Raw genomic sequence first — 19,773 nt, forward strand, 5'->3', positions numbered from 1 at the left:
ACAGGAGAATAGGGCACTGGTCAGAGTCATGAGGGCACCTGTTCTGGGCCATAGCTCTCAGATAACATTTCTAGACACACCCTGGCCTGGGGCAGAAGGGAACACACTGCCTTGAAGGAAAGGTCTCAGTCCTGACAGCATTCATCACCTACTAACTGAAGAGCCCTTGGGCCCTAAAGGACCGACCAGCAGTGATACCCAGGTACTACATTGAGGATGAGCCTCTAAGACTTGTTGGCTTCAGGTGAGACTCAGCACGTTACTAGCTATGGTGGCTATGGGGCAAATCTCCTCCTGCTTGAGAAAAGCAGAGGGTAAAGTAAAGGAGATTTTGTCCTATACATTAGGTACCATCACAGGCACAGGAGAAGAGAGCACCAAGTGGGCTCTTGGGGCCCCCAACCCCAGGACCTGGCATTTTGGGACCTTTCCTGGGCCAGAAGAGAGCCCACTGCCCTGAAGGGTGAGTCCTGGGCCACGCAGCATTCACAGCAAGCTGATGGAAGAGCGCTTGGGCCTTAAGGGAACATTGGCAGTGGTCTGACAGTACTCCTTATGACCAGGGGTGATGGGGGCTATGATAGGAGGCTCCTCTGCCATTGGAAAAGGTAGAAAAGAGTGGAAGGAATTGTGTCTTGTGGTCTGGGTGCCAGCTCAGCCACAGTACAATAGAACACCAAGTAGACTTCTAAGATTTTTAACTCTTAGAAGTTTTTAGTCCCTCACTCCAGGACAGCACTTCTGGACCCACCCATGGCCTGAGGGATCTCACCCCCCTAAAAGGAAGAACACAGCCCTAGCTGGCCTGGAGTAGCCAGGGAGTGGTTACAGAAGGCCTTGGGTGAGACTCAGTGATTTGCTGGCTTCAGGTCTGACCCAGCACAGTCTTCATGGTGGTGGCCACATGGGTGCTTGTGTCATCCCATCCCCAGCTTTAGGTGGTCAGAGGAGAGAGAGAGTCTACATGTTTGAGAGAAAGTGAGGGAAGGGAACAAGACTCACTGCCTGGTAATCCAGAGAATTCTCCCAGATCTTGTCCAAGACCATCAGGGTGGTACTTCCACAAGTCTGCAAAAACCACAGTGTTACTGGGCTTGGAGTGTCCCTAAAGCAGATATAGTTTAGATCACAACACCCAAGGGCTTTTAAATATCCGGAAAGCCTTCCCAAGAAAGATGGCTACAAATAAGCCAAAATAGTGAAGACTACAATATATACCTAACTCTTCAATGCCCAGACACCAAAATACATATATTAGCATCAGGGCCATCCAGGAAAACATGACCTCACCAAAGGAACTAAAGGTACCAGGGACAAGTCTTGGAGAAATTGAAATATGTGACCTTTCAGAAAGAGAATTCAAAATAGTCGTGTTGAGAAAACTCAAAGAAATTCAAGATAACACAGAGAAGGAATTCAGAAATTCTATCAGATAAATTTAACAAAGAATTACAATGCTTAAAAATATCAAGCAGAAATTCTGGAGCTGAAAAATTCAACTGACACTGACATCAGTCTCCTTTCATAGCAGAATTGATCAAGCAGAAGAAAGAATTAGTGAGCTGGAAAACAGGCAATTTGAAAATACACAGTCAGAGGAGACAAAAAAAGAATAAAAAACAATGAAGCACACCTACAGGATATGAAAAAAATAGCCTCAAAAGAGCAAAACTGAGAGTTACTCACCTTAAAGAGAAGGTAGGGAAAGAGATAGGGGTAGAAAGTTTATTGAAAGTAATAATAACAGCAAACTTTTCAAATCTAGAGGCAAATATCAATATTAAAGTACAAGAAGGTTATAGTACACCAAGCAGATCTAACCCAAAGAAGACATTTAAAAGGCATTTTATAAGCAAAGTCCCCAAAGTCAAGGATAATAAAAGGACCCCTAAAAGTACAAAAAAAAAAAAAGGAACACATAACATACAATGGAGCTTGAATAAGTCTGGCAGCAGACTTTTCCATGGAAACCTTACAGGCCAAGAGAGAGTGGCAGGACATATTTAAAGTGCTGAAGGAAAAGCCTTTTACCCTAGAATAGTATATTTGGTGATAATATACTTCAAGGAAAGTATATTTTCTTGAAGGAAAAATAAAAACTTTCCCAGACAAACAGAAGCTGAAGGATTTCATCAATACCAAACCTGTCTTACAAGAAATGCTAAAGAGAGTACTTTAATCAGAAAGAAAAGGACATTAATGAACAATTAATAATAGCCTGAAGGTTCAAAACTCACTGGTAATAGTAAGAACATTAAAAAAAAAAACACAGAATATTATAACACTGTATGTATGGTGTGTAAACTACTTTTATTCTAACTAGAAAGACTAAACAATGAACTGATCAAAAATAACTACAATAACTTTTCAAGACATAGTCAGTACAAGTAGATATAAACAGAAAGCCATTAAAAAGCAGAACCAAGAAGTTAAGATGTGGAGTTTTTATTAGTTTTCTTTTTACTTGTTTGTTTATGCAAATAGTGTTGGGAATTTTGATAAGATTGAAGTAAATAAAATCAGAAATGAAAATGGATACATTGCAACGTATACTATAGAAATTCCAAGGATCATTAGTGACTGCGATGAGCAACCATTAATACATGTCAATAAATTTGAAAATCTAGAAGAAATAGACAAATTCCCTAATACATACAACCTACCAAGATTGAACCAGGAAGAAATCCAAAACCTGAACAGACCAATAACAAATAATGAGATCAAAGCTGTAATAAAATGTCTCCCAGTAAAGAAAAGCCTGGGACCTAAAAGCTTCACTGATGAATTCTACCAAACATTTAAAGAACTAATACTAACCCTACTCAAACTATTCAGAAAAATAGAAAAGGAGAGAATACTTCCAAACTCATTCTATGTGACTAATATTACCCTGATACCAAAACCAGACAAAGACACATTAAAAAAAAAAAAAAGAAAACTACAGGACAATATCTCTGATGAATATTGATGGAAAAATCCTTAACAAAATACTACCAAACTAAATCCAACAATACATTTGAATATCATTCATCGTGACTAAGTGGGCTAAGTGGCATTTATCCCTGGGCTACAAAGATGGTTTAATACATGCAAATCAATCATTGTGATTTATCATATGAACAGAATGAAGGATACAAATCATGTGATATTTCATTTGATGCTAAAAAAAACTTTTGATAAACTTTAACATCGCTTCATCATAAAGACCATAAAAAAACTTGGGGCCAGATGTGGTTGCTCACACCTGTAATCCCAGCACTCGGAGGCCGAGGCAGGTGGATCATGAGGTCAGGAGTTCAAGACCAGCCTGACCAACATAGTGAAACCCCGTCTCTACTAAAAATACCAAAAGGTAACCGGGTGTGGTGGTGTGCGCCTGTAATCCCAGCTACTTGGGAGACTGAGGTAGAGAACTGCTTGAACCCAGGAGGCAGAGGTTGCAGTGAGCCAAGATTGCGCCACTGCACTCCAGCCTGGGCAACAAAGCGAGACTCCATCTCAAAACAAACAAACAAACAAACAAACAAAAACTTGCGATAGAAGGAACATACCTCAACATAATAAAAGCCAAATATGACAGACCCACAGCGAGTATCACACTGAATAGGAAGAAAATTGAAAGCCTTTCCTCTATGATCTAGAATATTGCAAGAAGCTCATTGTCACCACTATTACTCAACATAATACTGGAAGTCCTAGTTAGAGCAATCAGACAAGAGAAAGATACAAAGAGTATCCAATTTGGAAAGCTCTCATGGATTACTTCTGCTGGGGCAGTGTGGAAGGAAAATGTGGGGTCAGAGCCCCCACACAGAGTCCCTACTGGGATACTGCCTAATGAAGCTGTGAGAAGAGGACTACCATTCTCCAGACCCCAGAATAGTAGATACACTGACAGCTTGCACCGTGTGCGTTGAAAAGCTGCAGACACACAATGGAAGCCCATGACCGCTGCCAGGAGTGAGGCTGTGCCCTGCAAAGCCACGGGGCAGAGCTATCCAAGGCCATGGGAGCCCATGTCTTGCATCAGCATGACCTGGATGTGAGACATATAGTCAAAGGAGATCCCTTTGGAACCATAAGGTTTAATGATTGTCCCATTGGAATTCGAACTTTCATAGGGCCTGTCGCTCCTTTGTTTTGGCCAATTTCTCCCATTTGGAATGGGTGTATTTACCCAATGCCTTTACCCCATTGTGTCCAGGAAGTAACTAACTTGATTTTGATTTTACAGACTCACAAGCAGAAGGGACTGGCCTTGTATCAGATGAGACTTTTGACTTGGACTTTTGTGTTAATGCTGGAATGAGTTATGACTTTGGGAGACTGTTGGGAAGGCATGATTGGTTTTGAAATGTAAGGACGTGAGATTTGGGAGGGGCCAGAGACAGAATGATATGGTTTGGCTGTGTCCTGACACAAATGTCATCTTGAATTTTAGCTCCATAATCCTCATGTGTTGTGGGAGGGACCCAGTGGGAGGTAATTGATTCATGGGGTTGAGTCTTCCCACTCACTTGGGACACACTTGCATCAGAATCGCTGCCCCTATCAAATCAGTGCCATATGATCAGAAAGAGCTCCCAAGTTAGCAGCTTCTTCCAAGAGATAGAGGGAGTTTGTCTGTGCATCTGGTGCCCTGACTTTCTTAAGGGGGCTTCACAGAGGACTGACCTCTGTCCTCCCAATGTTAAATCTCAGACGGGCATATCCAGCTTGGGGGAGAATGGAGGTGGGAGCTTAGGCTTGGGCTTATAAACACAATAACTTCTTCCTCTGCTGAGTACAGAATAATCAGTCAAAAAAATTCAACTCTTAGCGTTCCCCTGTAGAGAAAAAAACATAGAAATATGTGTATAGTAGAATTCCAGTATTGCAGACCAGGAGTGGTGCTTGCTTTGTATAAACACAGAAAATCAAGAAAAATGAAGAAGTAAGCAAAGATGTCTCAAAAAAAAAAGGGTAAGATAAATCCCCAGAACTAGCCTTAATGAAATGAATGTGATTTACTTGACAGATAACTCAAAATAACTTTCATAAAGATGTTCACTGAAGTCAAGAGAAGAATGCGTGAACAAAGGGAGGATTTCAACAAAGATACAGAAAATTTATGTGTAAGAAATATCAAACAGAAATTTGGAGGCTTAAGAATATGATAATTAAACTGAAAAATTTACCAGGGATGTTTAAGAACAGATTATGTCAAGAAGAAGAAATAATTGGCAAATTTGAAGAAAGGTTATGAAATGATTCAGTCAGAGAAGCAAAAGAAAAAAAAGCAAAAGAGTGAAGAAAGCTTAAGTAGCTTATGGGATACCACCAAGGGGACCAATATAAATATTACAGGAATCTCAGAGAGACAAGAGAAAGAACCAGAGATTTTATTCCAGGAAATAATGGATGAAAACTTCATACATCTGAAGAAGAAAATAAACATCCAGATTCAAGAATCCCAAAAGTCATCGAATAAAGAATAAAAATAAAAATCGACACCAAAACACATTATAATCAACTTGTTAAAAGTCAAAGACTGAGAGAATTTTGAAAGCAGTGAGAGAAAAATGACTTGTTAGATACAATGGAAAGTCCACAATACTATCAATAGATTTTTTTCTGCAGAAACGTTACCGTCCAGAAGGTAGATAGGTGATTTATTCAAAGTACAGTAAGAAAAAAACTGTCACCCAAATTACTATGCCCAAAAAAATTGTCATTCAACAATAAAGATAAAGATTTCCTCAAACTAAAGCAGAGGGAATTCATTGCAACTATACCTGTTTACAAAAAATGCAAAAGGGAGTTCTTTAGGTTGAAAGAGTGCTACACAGCAACACGATAGCATAAAAAATTGGCAACTTGTTGGTAAAGGTATATATATAGAGAGAGAGAGAAAAATGCAAAATATTATTTTTCCATAATGGCAGTGCATAAATCACTTTTAATTCACATATAAAAGCTAAAATAAAAAACTATTAAAAATAACTAACAAAATATGTTTAAAGGTACATAATATGAACAGATGCAAATTGTGACAACATAAAATGAGAGAACGGGGACTGAAAGTATTTTTTTTTTATGTGATGAAACTTAAAGTGTCATGGCTATTAAGATATCTTATGTAAGTTACCAAAATAACCATACAAAAAAACCCTATAGAACATAAAGAGGAATCAAAGCACATCAATTAAAAAACCAACAGAACATAGAGGAAGACACAAAAGAAAAAAAGACAGACAATACAACTATAAGACTAAATGAGAACAACTAACAAAATGTAAATAATAAATCATTTTCCATAAAAATTACTTTCAATATAAATGGTTTAAATTTTCTAATCAAATGACAAAGAGTAGTTGAGTAGCTAAAGAAAAAAAATAAAAACAGAATTGAGCTATATGCTGCCTCCACGAACCTCTCTTTAGATGTTAGGACACACATAGGCTGAAAATGAAGGGAGAGAAAAACACATTACCTCCAAATGAGATTGAAAAGAGGGTAGGGGTCACTATATTTATAGCAGATAAAATAGATTTTAAGTCAAAAACCGTCACAAGAGACAAAGAAGGATATTACATAACAATAAAGGGTTAATACAACAGGAAGATATAACAATTAAAAATATATATGCACCCAACTTTAGAGCACGTAAATATACAAATAAAACATTAACAGAACTGAAGGAAGTATACAGCAATACAATGATGGTAGTAGACTTCAATACTTTACTTTCAATACTGAATAGAATATCCAGATAGAAGATCAATAAGGAAACAGTACTTCACTAAGAACAATAACTGTCAAATGGACTTGAGGAAACAACAGAATTAAATGACAACCTATGAAATGAAAGACTATATATGCAAACCTTACATCTGAGAAGGGCTCAATATCCAAAGATATTTGAAGAAATGATACAGCTTAATAACAAAAAGAGTAATCCAATTTAAATATGGGCTAAGAACCTGAACAGACATTTTTCCAAAGAAGACATACAAATGACCACAGGTTATGTAAAGCTGCTTGTTGTCACTAACATACAGAAAGTAGGGTAGATGCTACTAGAGGCTGGGGAGAGGGGCAAGAAATGGAAAAGTATTGCTTAACAGAGAAACGCGTATTAAAGCCACAATAAGATATTACCTCATGCCTATCTAGGTGGCTATTTTTTTTTAATGACAATTTAATGCTGTCCTCATGAAATGCACTGGAAAATACTTCCTTTTATACTTTCTGAAAATGTTTATGTAAGACAGATATTATTTCTTCCTTAAATATTCAGACAAATTGATAAAGCCATTTGGATATAGAATTATTTGTTTCTTTTTCTGTGTTTCGGTAATTTGTTTTCAAAACATATTTCACTTTTTAAAACTGTTTTTTTATTGTGGTACATATAAAACATAACACCATTTTAACTACTTTAAGTGTACAATTCACAGGCATTAATTACATTCACCACCACATTTATTTCTCAAATTTTGCATTATCCTAAGTAACAGTTTCCTATTTCCTGCTCCTCTCCCCAGTCCCTGCTAACCGCTAACTAGCTTTCTGTATGTATGAATTTGCTTACTTCCTATAAGTGGAATCAAACAATATTTGCCCTTTTTACCTGGTTTATTTCATTTAGCATAAGGTTCATTAATGTATTAGAACTTTGTTATTTTTATGGTGAAATAATATGCCACAAAGCAAGCTGTATATGACACATCTTGCTTATCTGTTGATCTATTGACAGACGCTTGGGTTGTTTCCACCATTTGGCTATGGTGAATGATGCTTCTATAAAACATTGGCACACAAGTATCTGTTTTATTTTATTTGTTACATTTGTTTGTATAAAATTGTTTATAATATTCCCTTATTATGTGACCTTTTTCTTTATTCTTTATCCTTCTAATTCTTTTAGATTTACTTGCTCTTTTTTCCAACTACTTAAAGTGAAAATTTACATCATTTATTCCAAAGTTTCTTGATTTCTAATTTATGCAACTAGAGTTATAAAGTTCTCTTATCACTGTCTAGCTATATCTCACAAACTATGCTGCTTTGATTACGTTTTACTTCAAGTATTTTCAAATTTCTTTATGATTTATTTTGAATAGGTTTTATTTAGAAGTATTTAATTTCCTGATGTCTTTACTTTGTTTTGATTTCTAATTTTGTACTATTGTTACTAGATTACATATTTGTATGATTTCTATCCCTTCAAATATACAGATGTAATTTTATAGACTTTGCATGTTCTTTCTTGATGAATGTTCCAAGAGCACTTAAAAAAACATGAATCCTGCCCTAGACAAAATGTTTGTATAAATGTCAATTAGGTCAGATGGGTTGACAGTGATGTCTGGTCTTGTAGATCCTCACTGATATTTCTGTCTACTTTTTTTTATCAGTTAATAAGACAGGAGTGTTAAAGCTTAGCACTGTAAGTGTATATTTGTCTATTTCTCCTTTTTGTTGCCAATTTTTGAAAATTTAATTTGAAGTTTTGTTGTTAGGTGCATATATTTTTACCATTATTTTTCTTTATGATTAGAAAACTAAACTTTTATCATTAGGCCATATCCATCATTTCCCTGGTGCTATTCTTTTTGCTGAATTCCACTTTGGTATTAACACAGACCATTTCCACTTTTGTAGAATTAGTGTTTGCATGGTATATCTTTTCTATATTTTTGCTTTTAAACTTTATATGTCTGAATACTAAAAGTGTTTCTCTTGCATGGTACATAGTTTAGACCTGGTTTTTCCCCAGTGTGGTAACCTCTGCCTTTTACTTCAAGTGTTCAGAATGTTGTCCAATAGAACTTTCTATGACAATAGAATTGTTCTATATCTTCACCGTCTTAAACCACAGCCGTAAGCCACATGCATCTATTGAGCACTTGAAATGTGGCTAGAGCAACTTAGAAATGGACTTTTTGTATTATTTAACATTAATTAGCTTAAACAGCTTGTATATTTAACATAATTGTTGGTATGGTAGAATTCAAATCTACCATCTTGCTATTTATTTCTGTCCTATCTCTTCTTTCTCTTTCTATCTTATAAATGCATGATTATTTTTAGCATCCCTTTTCATCTACTCTGTTGCCTTGTAACTATGTATTTTGTGTTGTATGTTTGCAGTGGTAGTACTATGGTTAAAAATAGCACCTTTAACATAGTAACCAATTTGCAAATAATGTGATATCTTCTCATGTATTTACTTGACAATTTACTTTTATTATCCCATACTATGCCTGCTTTTCTGTATGCATTTTACTTCTACATGTATTATAAACCACACAATTTAGTGTTGTTATTTTAAAACTCTAAATTATCTTTTATTTTTTAAAGTGAAAATATTTATAATTATCTGCATATTTAGCACTTTTGGTGCTCCTAATTACTTTGTGTAGATCTGAAATGTCTTATTTTTATTCAGCCTCAATAACTTGCTTCAGCAGATATTGTAATGCAATTCCACTGGGTGTAAATTTTATTTATTGTCTGAAGATGTCTTTATTTTGCCTTTGTTGTTGAAGGATGTGTTTTGCTGGACATAGAACTCTAGGATGATGATTTTTTAAAAAATATGTTTAAAATTTAAAATTTTTTAATGTCATTTCATTGTTTCCTTTTTTTTTTTTTTGCATTGATTAAGAGACTGGGATCAAGTCTTATTTTTCTGCCTTTGTGGTTGCATTTAAGGTTGTAGTCGTATCCAATTTTGAAAGTATCAAATCATTATTTCTTCAAATATTTTTGGCTTTCTTTCATTTTGGGGACTTTAATTAAACATTTGTTAGACTATTTTATATTTTTCAGTAGGTGTTTGCAGCCTTGTTTAGTTTTTAAAGTGGTTTTTATCCCATGTATCTCTCTCTGTCTCTCTACCTACCTACCTATTTATATCCATTTGTTTAATTTTTGCTATATCTTCAAGTTTATTGAACATTTTTATCAGTATCTAATAACCTGTTAAGCATGTTGAGGATTTTTCAATTTCCTTATTGTATTTTTCTTGGTTAAAAGTAATATTTTATCCATATTTGTAAGTTCTGCCTGTCTTGTTTTGAGGGCTTAAATTTTCTTTTTTGCTTGTAATTGCTATGTTAGAGCGCTTTTCACTTGATTCTGCCTTCTCTGTCATATTTGGTTATTTCTATAGTCTTATATTTCTTCTACCTATAGGTAATACTTTCCTGCTTTTCAAATTCTAATACATTTTAAGTTGGTTCTGGTTAGTTTGTCTCTCACACTTTTGACTAACTGGTTTTACCTTTCTTTAAAAAATTTTGAAGTTTATTTTGATAGTGAAATTGTTTTTAGAGCAGCTTAGTCCTTTAGGAACTTATTTTTAAAATTTTAAGGGTTATTCTGGATTAGGTATTTTCTAAATGTAGATTATTCTCTTTGCTGAGGCATCATGCTCCTCATTTTTCTACTGAATGCCTTGAGTGTCCATCTCCGTTTCTAGCAGGTTGTAACCTGAACATCTCCACTATAGCAGGTTGTAACCCGAACACCTCCGTTATAGCAGGTTGTAACCTGAACGTCTTTTAGTTGTGGGTGAGCGCTGGTAATTGTTTCTCTGTAACACAGAATATATCTTTTCCTGGCTGCAAAGTATTTATTCTATATGTGAACAAATTAATGATCAGCAATAAACTTGAGTGGCACTCTATACAGATTTTTGGACGTCTTTCTCAGCATAGTTGCCTTCTCTCCAATACTCTGCCCTAAAATAGTCAGCTCCAGACCCCATCAAAATGCAACTTTGTCTCCGTAATTCAGCAAAACTTTCATGGTCTACTCTATACTCTGATACTAAAAGTACCTCTACACAAAACTTCAGGTGATTTATAAACTTCTTAGTTTCCTTTAATTTTCTCAGTGATTGTAGTCCTGTACTGCCTGTTGTCTAATGTACAAAATCAACTGTGTCTTATATTGCTTCCACTTGTTTTTCTGCTTGTTTATAGTGAGAGGTAAAGTTTGATGCTATTTATTCCAATATGGCTGCCTGTGATTTTACAACTTTTCTGGCATATTCTCATTATAAAAAATTAGAAGAGCAGCCTCCTTAATCTTTTTGTCTTCTACTGGAAGTGGAAATCAGTACTACTAATATTTATTAAACTCTCAAAAATATAAAGGTTTCTATCATATTATAAGTTTTATTCCAGTTGGGATTGTACCACTCTGCTGTAAGAGTGGATAGTGGTTAGCTTGCATGTCTCTCAGTGAAAGCTATTTAATTCTCCAGTTGCATGTGTACCAAATCATCACATGAAACTTAGGGGATTCTATAGTGGTTGGTATTGAGCCTTGATCAAATACAAAACACTGTGGAGATAAGACCACCAAGAAAGTCTAAAACACATTGCAGTCTTCTAAGTAGGAATAACAAGGAACATAATAGTCATTCTTTCATAGTTTTATTGCTGTATTGTCATGTTGAGCCATAATCTACTCTTTGGAGTCAATATTCAGTTAGACTATTCCTCATGAAAAGATCAGAAGTAGAATGACACAATATAATGTGCAGTATTACAAGGAATAAAAAGTTATCCCACTGTGACATGTCTTTCCTAGGTTATTTTGAAATATGTGCCCTCAATTTACATCGGGGTAACAGATTGTATTCTAGGGGATAATTCTTTCTTCTTACTTAGAAGTAGTTCACTAAAGTAATAAAATAGTAATACATACTTTTTGTTTGTTTGTTTAAGACCCTCAAAATAATTTAAGAGGACTTTGGCTGAGTTTTCCCTTACTAAAAGGGCAATACTGAGTTGGGAAATTAAATAGAATATCTAGAGGGACATTTGTTCAGTAGTTTGTGATTATTGCAGACTTGCAAATAACCATTAAAACAGTCTAGTTTTTCTGAGTAGCTTTGTAACACAGAGATCACTTTTGCGCATTCATGTGGATGATTTTGAGCAATTTGGCTACCTTCTATGAAAGAACAATTGATAAAGAGAAAATAAAGAGTAATTATTAAAATAGAGATTTTAAAGGAACCAGGTGAGGTAAGGTAACTAGTTGGTTCTAAAATATTTTATATTACTTAATTTCTTCTTCTTTCATAACAACTCTCATATATCCAATATCTTATAGCAAGTTAACTGTATTTTAGTTATACTTTAGTTGGATGAGCATAGTTCTAAGGACAAGTTAATTAACTCATTTTTATAAGTCTTTCTTTTAGTGGTTCTCAGAGGACCTCAAAAAGATAATTAAGCATTCTCTAAGGCATTTTTGCTGCCTTTTTACCATTGATCGCTAACAAGGCAGCAGAAAAAAAATTCCCCTTTTTGCAGGTTAACAGAGTAGTTTTTAAAAGGCTTTGTTATGTTTGAGTATGATAATATCAATTACTACAGGAATGATGCTTTTCAGACCGAAGCGGAAGGTAGACAAAACACAGAGATGTCATTTATTTCATTTTGCTGTCATTCAATCTATGTCAATTGGCCTATATACACGAAATTAAACGTTTTCTCACCATTCACATTTCAGAATTCACAAGTTCAAATGCCATACTTGTTTACTCTAAGTTTTATGTCTCAATCAATTTAGCACAAATCAGTTCAATCTAAGCCCAGGCATATAAAATATGGCTGCCACAGGTTAAAAAAAATTATAAATTATATGTAAGCTATATTTAACTGCAAGAGCAGACTATTTGATGCATTTATGTCCATTCATAATTGTTTCAAGTGGTTATACTAACACATTTTATAAAAATGTTAGCATACTCAGAAAAAATCTTTTTGTAATTGGTAACTATAAAAACATTTAGAGAAAGTAGAATGTGTTCCTTTGATTTGCACCCAAACCAAATGAAGGACAGACATTTCCATTCCCTATGTTTAAAATTTAAACTGGCAATCCATATACTTGTGCACAAAATTCATTCATTTACCAGACACTTGTCTGGAGTAATCTGCTTCTCCCTGGGACGTTTTCATAAAGTGGCACATTGGAAAAAAATCTTTACCTCTGCCTTTAAAATTTATGCACAGGAAGTAGAAAACATTACTTCTAGTCTGGCAAAGAGAAGTAAGGCAAACAACTAGACAGCCACTCCTCATAAGGTCAGCGTTAGCTACATGCAATTGCAACAGTGGGTAAATCATCTGCTTCACATCTCATGCTTTTTGCTCAACTGCCCTTCCACTTGAAAGGCCCTTGTCAATCTATCGACACTACACCACACCAGCCTGATAAGCACATTCATTATTCAAGACTGAGTTTAAGCTCACTTCTTTATATCCCTACTGAACATTCTGTAATCTCAGTTCAACTGACAATTTTTTAAAAAATTTTTGACCTGCATATATCTTTGACTAGTGACATAAGTTCACTATTTTCTATTTATATATGTATAAACATCAGATAGATAAATAATATTCAATTCCCACTCATCACCCCTTTTTTCTGCAGACATGTACTAGAGCAGAAGAATAGACATTCTGGAGCTGGAACAGCTTAGTTTTTTCGGTGTATTTTTCTTTTAATTGTGGTAAGAACATTTAACATGTGCTGTATCTTCTTAACATATTTTTACGTGTATAATACAGTGTTAAGTATATTCACAGTGCTATGCAGAAGATTGCTGGAATTTATTTATCTTATATAACTGAAAATATATACTCGTTAAATAGCAAATCCCCATTTCCCCCTCTCCCTAGCCCCTGACAACCACGAATCTACTCTCTGTTTCTAGGAATTTATCTTTTTTATATATAAATGGAATCATATAGTATTTGTTCTTTGATTGATTTATTTCACTTAGCATAGTGGTATCCAGATTCATACATATTATCACATGTGGCATGATTTCCCTCTTTTTTAGGCAGAATAATATTCCACTGTAGTATGTAACACATTTTCTTTATTCATTTATCTGTTAATGGACATTTAAATTGTTTTTATATATTGGCTATTGTAAATAATGCTGTAATGAACATGAGAATGAATGTATCTCTTTGAGATCATATTTCAATTCTTTCAGATACATTCCCAGAAGTGGCATCACTGGATCATATGGTCATTTCATTTTTAATTTTTTGAGAAATCATTAAAATGTTCTTTATATCAGCTGCACCATTTTGCATTTCCACCAATAGTGTAAAATGTTTTAATGTCTGGACCAACTTTGTTCGAGTCTCAGCTTTATCACTTACTAGTTGCAAAATATGTAAATTATAATGTAATTAACTTAACTCCATCTCATTTTCCCATTTGAAAACTGAGGGTTATAGTAGCTATGTTATAAGGTAATTGTAAGCAATAAATTATATAAATATAAAACACATTGTACCATTCAATATATTAGCTATGAAACAGAGAAATGCAGAAGATCTACATCCACAGGCAAATTCAGAGAGAGAGAAAGACAACTACGAAGAGAAAGTCCTTTGGAAGCTTTAGCAGTTGCCTCAAAAAATTAAATTCTACCTCAAAGCAGGTGGGGCAATGTTACCCAAACTGACTGCTTTTGCAAAGAGCAAAGACTTGGGGCATCGGACTTTTTCCTTGAACCACTGAAGCACAATGTATTTAGTGTTAAGTTAAGTAATTGGTGTTTGAGAGGGTGCCAGGGAACAGATCCCTTTATACATATTGTTAAATTAACTTAAATTTGGCCCAAAACTGCCTGTGTACATAACTGTACCCTAATTTAAAAGTATGTTCTTGTAACAAAGAACCAAGGCTCAGCCAATCACAGTAGCCAAGCTTCAGTCAATCACATGCTGCCAACTGGTCAGACCATGTTCACGTAAGGCAAATGCCTCATCACACCATGCCCCAGTGAGGCAAATGCTAATCATGCTGTTTTTATATGTCGCTCCCTTTTTCTGTCTATTAATACTGCCTTGCCACATTGCTAGGTGGAGCTCTATGAGAGTCTACTGGTTCAAGATGCTGCCCAATCCATGAATCCTTTTTTTGTTAGAATAAACTCTGTTAAAATTATTGTGTTTAAAATTTATCATTTAAAAACACTAATAGGAGTAAGAATTGGTAAATATTTTGCACGTAAGTTTGGCAATATGTGTATCCTTGAATACATAACACTTTTGAATGTCACAAATATCACTTAAGATTTGTATACATTTTACTAAGAAATTATGCTTTTAGAACAATTTTGCAATAAAATCATCAGTTGTATATGTAGATATATATGGAATACCAGAGTTTTATGTGTAAAGAAGTAAAACCATACATATGCTTAATGACAGAGTTAATATGTAATTTTCCCAGCAACTAGGTTTTTTTGATAAATGAGAATATTACATAATCAATAAAATTATATCATAGAATAATTTATAATACCATAGAAGGATGTTCATAAAGTATTACAGAAGTCATATTTTATATTTATTTTATATCCAGGAAGTAGAGAAGATCTTAAATTTAATCTATTTATTTATGTTATAAGTTGACACATACACACGCACACACATCTCAAATAGGTCTGAACAGATCTGTACTGAAAACCACTATTGACAATGGTTATCAGTGGATACTGTCATTATGTATTTTCTCGAATTTTTACAATAAATTTTTATGACTTTTGTGAGGGAAAAAAACACTTGGTGTGTGACCAGTGTTTCCTTTCTTTTCAATAATGCTGCATACATCAGGATCCTAATACTTTTAAGGAGGCTCACATTATTTATCCCCAATCTTCATTAAGGCTGTGATCCTGGCACTGCTAAGGAGAAAATTTAACCCTTCTGTGCAATTTTGTATATAAACCCTTTGTGTGGTAAGAGTCAAGGATCCTGAGGGAGGTAGTCTTGCAAGAATAGTCACCTGTCCTTTTGCAAATACTGATCTGGCTAAGTGGATGCCAAGTCAGTTTCCACAGTCACCAACAAATGGACAATGGCCTTCATGAGGCCAGAGAGCTGGAACAAAAGTATAATTTGAAACAAAGATGATCTTTGGCCACCTGGATGCTTTGTGTTATGACCTTCAACCCTCTGTGATAAGTTTGCTAGCCATTCAGGCAAGGAGAATGAACATGCTAAGCGGATCATGTGCCATGTGTTAATGATCATGCATACAGCCAAATGTGGATTGCTTTAAAATTAGTGAATTCTGAATATAAACAAAAGAGAATATTAGCATTTTTTTTCTTGTGTAGGAAGAAAGGGAAACTTCCTAAAGTCTCACATGTATCACTACAGATAAATAAAACCCAACATATTCATCTGAGGATGTAATAAAACTTGCCCTTTGATGTTTATCCTGTGGTTTCTAATTCTGTAGAACAAAAAAAATTCACTGAACAAAATAACATTATGGCAGATTTTATTAAAAACTTCACTATAAATCATATCAATTATAATATAAAATACAAGTGATGAATACACATTTTTGCTCCTCCTTTTGTCAGGTGCTTTATATGATATTCATTCATTCATCCTATGGGTATATATTGAGTATCTACTAAGGTGATGCCATTATCAACACAGAAGTGACCCTTGCTCTCAAAATCAGACTAATGATGGGGAGAAATATTAAACAATAATCATCCTTAATTAATTCCCATTGTGGTCAAAGATGTAAAGTATAAGTCCAAGAGATAAGGGAAGACTTTACTGAAGAAGTAATACTAAAACTGCAAACTGTAGGATACTGGGTGAAGTGGTGATGAAGAACAGAAGAACATTCTAGGTAACAAATACAGCACATGGTGCATTGAAAGCCAGGTATTATTTCCAGTTTACAGGGAAACAAAAAACTACAGAAAAACTTGGAGATTTAAGTAGAACACTTAAGTGAGTCCATAACATGCAAATTGGAAAGCCAGAATTTAAACTTGGATCTACTTAACATCAAAATTCTTTTTTAAAAACTTATCTACAATAATATATTTGCTTTGATCTGAAAAAGAAAGATTTCTGAATATCTCTTTTCAGTTCTTTTCACTCAATTAGTGCCTTAAATACTATCATTTAAATATATGCAGGGCTCTTTTTCTTTTATTTTCTTCATCTTTAATTTAGTGGTTGTTTAAAAACTGGGATAATATGAATGCTTTATTGTTTAAGTTTTTAATCCAAAAGATACACATTTAGATGTCAATATAGGAAAATTACATGGCCAGAAGCTACCCAAACATTGTATAATTCGAAATAATTTTTTCACAAGATTTAACTATGCCTAAATTATATAAGCTGAGACAGAAGAATCGCTTGAACCTGTGAGGCAGGTTGCAGTGAGCCGAGATAGCACCACTGCACTCTAGTCTGGGTGACAGAGCAAGATTCCATCTCAAAAATAAATAAATAAATAAATAAACAAAATAAATAAATAAATAAATTATGCAGTAGTTCATTTTCAATAATCAGGGAGACATATGTTCTATATTATGGAAATATTTAATGCAAATAGCCTTATGTGGAGACACAAAGGTTTTTTCCAGAAATCATTTTTCAGTCCAAGGTTTCATTATATTGGTTCTTGACACAACATTAAAATATGACTCAAAAAACATTTTTATGTATTTTTCATCAAAGAAAGTCTCCCCCAAAACCAAGGCTTATTAATAAATATGACATGAGATTATATGTTCTTGATTATAATTTCACGGTATTCTATTCATCTATATAAGCATTACTAAAACCATTCTCAGTAATTATCTAAAAATTATCTAAAAATTCTCATCATATAAAAATGTTCTTCATAACGTAAAAGAGGCAGAAATACCCTTTGGAAACTTAATTTAGCAGATAATGTGTAATATTTTCATGAAAATTTATTTTAGCCACTCAAATTCTTGACTATTCTGTTTAGTACAATATTGGGCTCTTAAGGTGCTATTGGATACCTCTGGCTACTTTGCTGTGTAAAGTTCAAGGTTAAAAAACACAAATTTTGATTAATGCAAAAATAAAGTATTGGAACTCAACTGCTAAAATTATACTTTTATAGAAAAATGTTCAGTTAGGAAATAGAAGTCCTAGTTTAGGGTCCAATCCTAAATTAATATTCACATTGCAAGTTGGCACTTTTAGAATCATTTACTGTGTGAGAATTGAATCTGCAAAGATAAAGATTAAACTTTACTCAGATACAAAGTCTATTATTTTACTATACTGTTAAGTTTTTCTAACATGTGAAGAAATGGGCTGTTTCCAATATTCCTGTTGCTCTTACTTACTGCTCGTCCTCTCTAGTATGCTAGGAAAGTCTTGTACCTCAACATCTTTAAATGCAGACCATCATTGATTCCAAGTTTTAGTGATATATAATCAACCTTTCAAGTGCACTCACTAACATACATTAAATACATAATTTTTAGTAAGTACGCCCACATCAATAATTTTGTTCTTTTCCATTGTTATGAGGCATTATCTTTGTCTCATACTCTGGAATAAATTCCCAGACATATGCCCCCATGTTTTTTCAATGTCTTGTTGTATATCTATCTTCTCCTGATTCAGACTTTGTATCAGTTCTTCTGGAGCGTACTAACATTGATACTAGTGTCAGCCAAACATCATCTCTTTTGTTGTTTGGTTCCTAGAATACAGATCTTCTACCCCAAGTTCAGAAACACCAGAACCAACCAACGAGGATCAACCTCCCTCTCAGAATTCTAAGTTTCAGGTTAGTGGGGCTCATTTCTCATGCTTCTAAGTTTTAGATTCCACCTTTTTGCCTCACTGTCCCTTACTTTGTGATAGTACATGCTTTCTATATGTAAGTAAAAGTATATAACATAATATATAATAACGTAAGGTAAATTGCCATGATACCTTAATGTATTTTATTTTGCATTTTGTTACCTAGTTAACAATTCTGCATGCCATGTTAAAAATTCTTCTTTTAAAATTCTCTGTTAAAATAACTGCTGTAATACCAGTCTCCTGACTGGACACTGACTAATCTATAAATTTTTATTGAGAGTGGTCCACAAAATGGTTTCTCAAAGATTGGGCTTAGGTATTGGCTTCATCATGTCTCAGAGCTTAAGCACAATCCCAGATCCTTGCCAATGGGAAATGGGATGCCAGTTAGTTATGATGATGCAGAATGATGAGTGATCACCTGTAGTTAATTTCAAGGAAGTGTCTTCTCAAGTAGATGTCTTGAGGACTATAGGGTTTCTGCGATTAATCTTATTATAGAAATGTCAATGATAAAAATAGGGTCGTGAAATCAGGTTTAAGCTGGTAAATATTTAACAACTAATTACTTGTTTAAAAAAAATGAAACATTATTTGTAGGCATGGTCAATTTCCTTGGTCTAAAGATTCCCACCATGGCCAATATCAAGCTATGAATGTGATGTCACTGAACCTGGAGATGAGAAGGGATGCTTGTATCATCTTCTGCTAACTGGTATGAGCCAGTTCCAGCACATGGCTGCATGAGATGGATTTTTCTGACTATACTGGAGTTCTTTCCAAGAAAATGACAAACTCAACTGTGCAACCTCTTATATCATGATCAGAAAACTATAGAGCTTCTTTAGTAGCCCAAGAAGAATCTCTTATTTATGAAGCCATAGGGATAATTTTTCTGAAAAACAAATACAGACTTTAATGGTGAAGGTTGCAGAGCTACAACTCAAGTTGAATTGCAGGTATTGTCAAATTTTTTATCTGCAAGTGAAGCTATTATTGGGAAAGTGTTAGACCTTAAGATTTGGAATGGGGACATCTGGGTAGATTTAAATGAAGTTGAGGCATCTCAGTCACTCTAATAAGTACTCTTTAGCCAGTGAAAACAACCTTCCCTCCTGTTTCTCTG

The sequence above is a fragment of the Papio anubis genome, chromosome 8 (genome assembly GCF_008728515.1).
Source record: "Papio anubis isolate 15944 chromosome 8, Panubis1.0, whole genome shotgun sequence".
In the NCBI taxonomy this organism is placed as follows: Eukaryota; Metazoa; Chordata; class Mammalia; order Primates; family Cercopithecidae; genus Papio; species Papio anubis.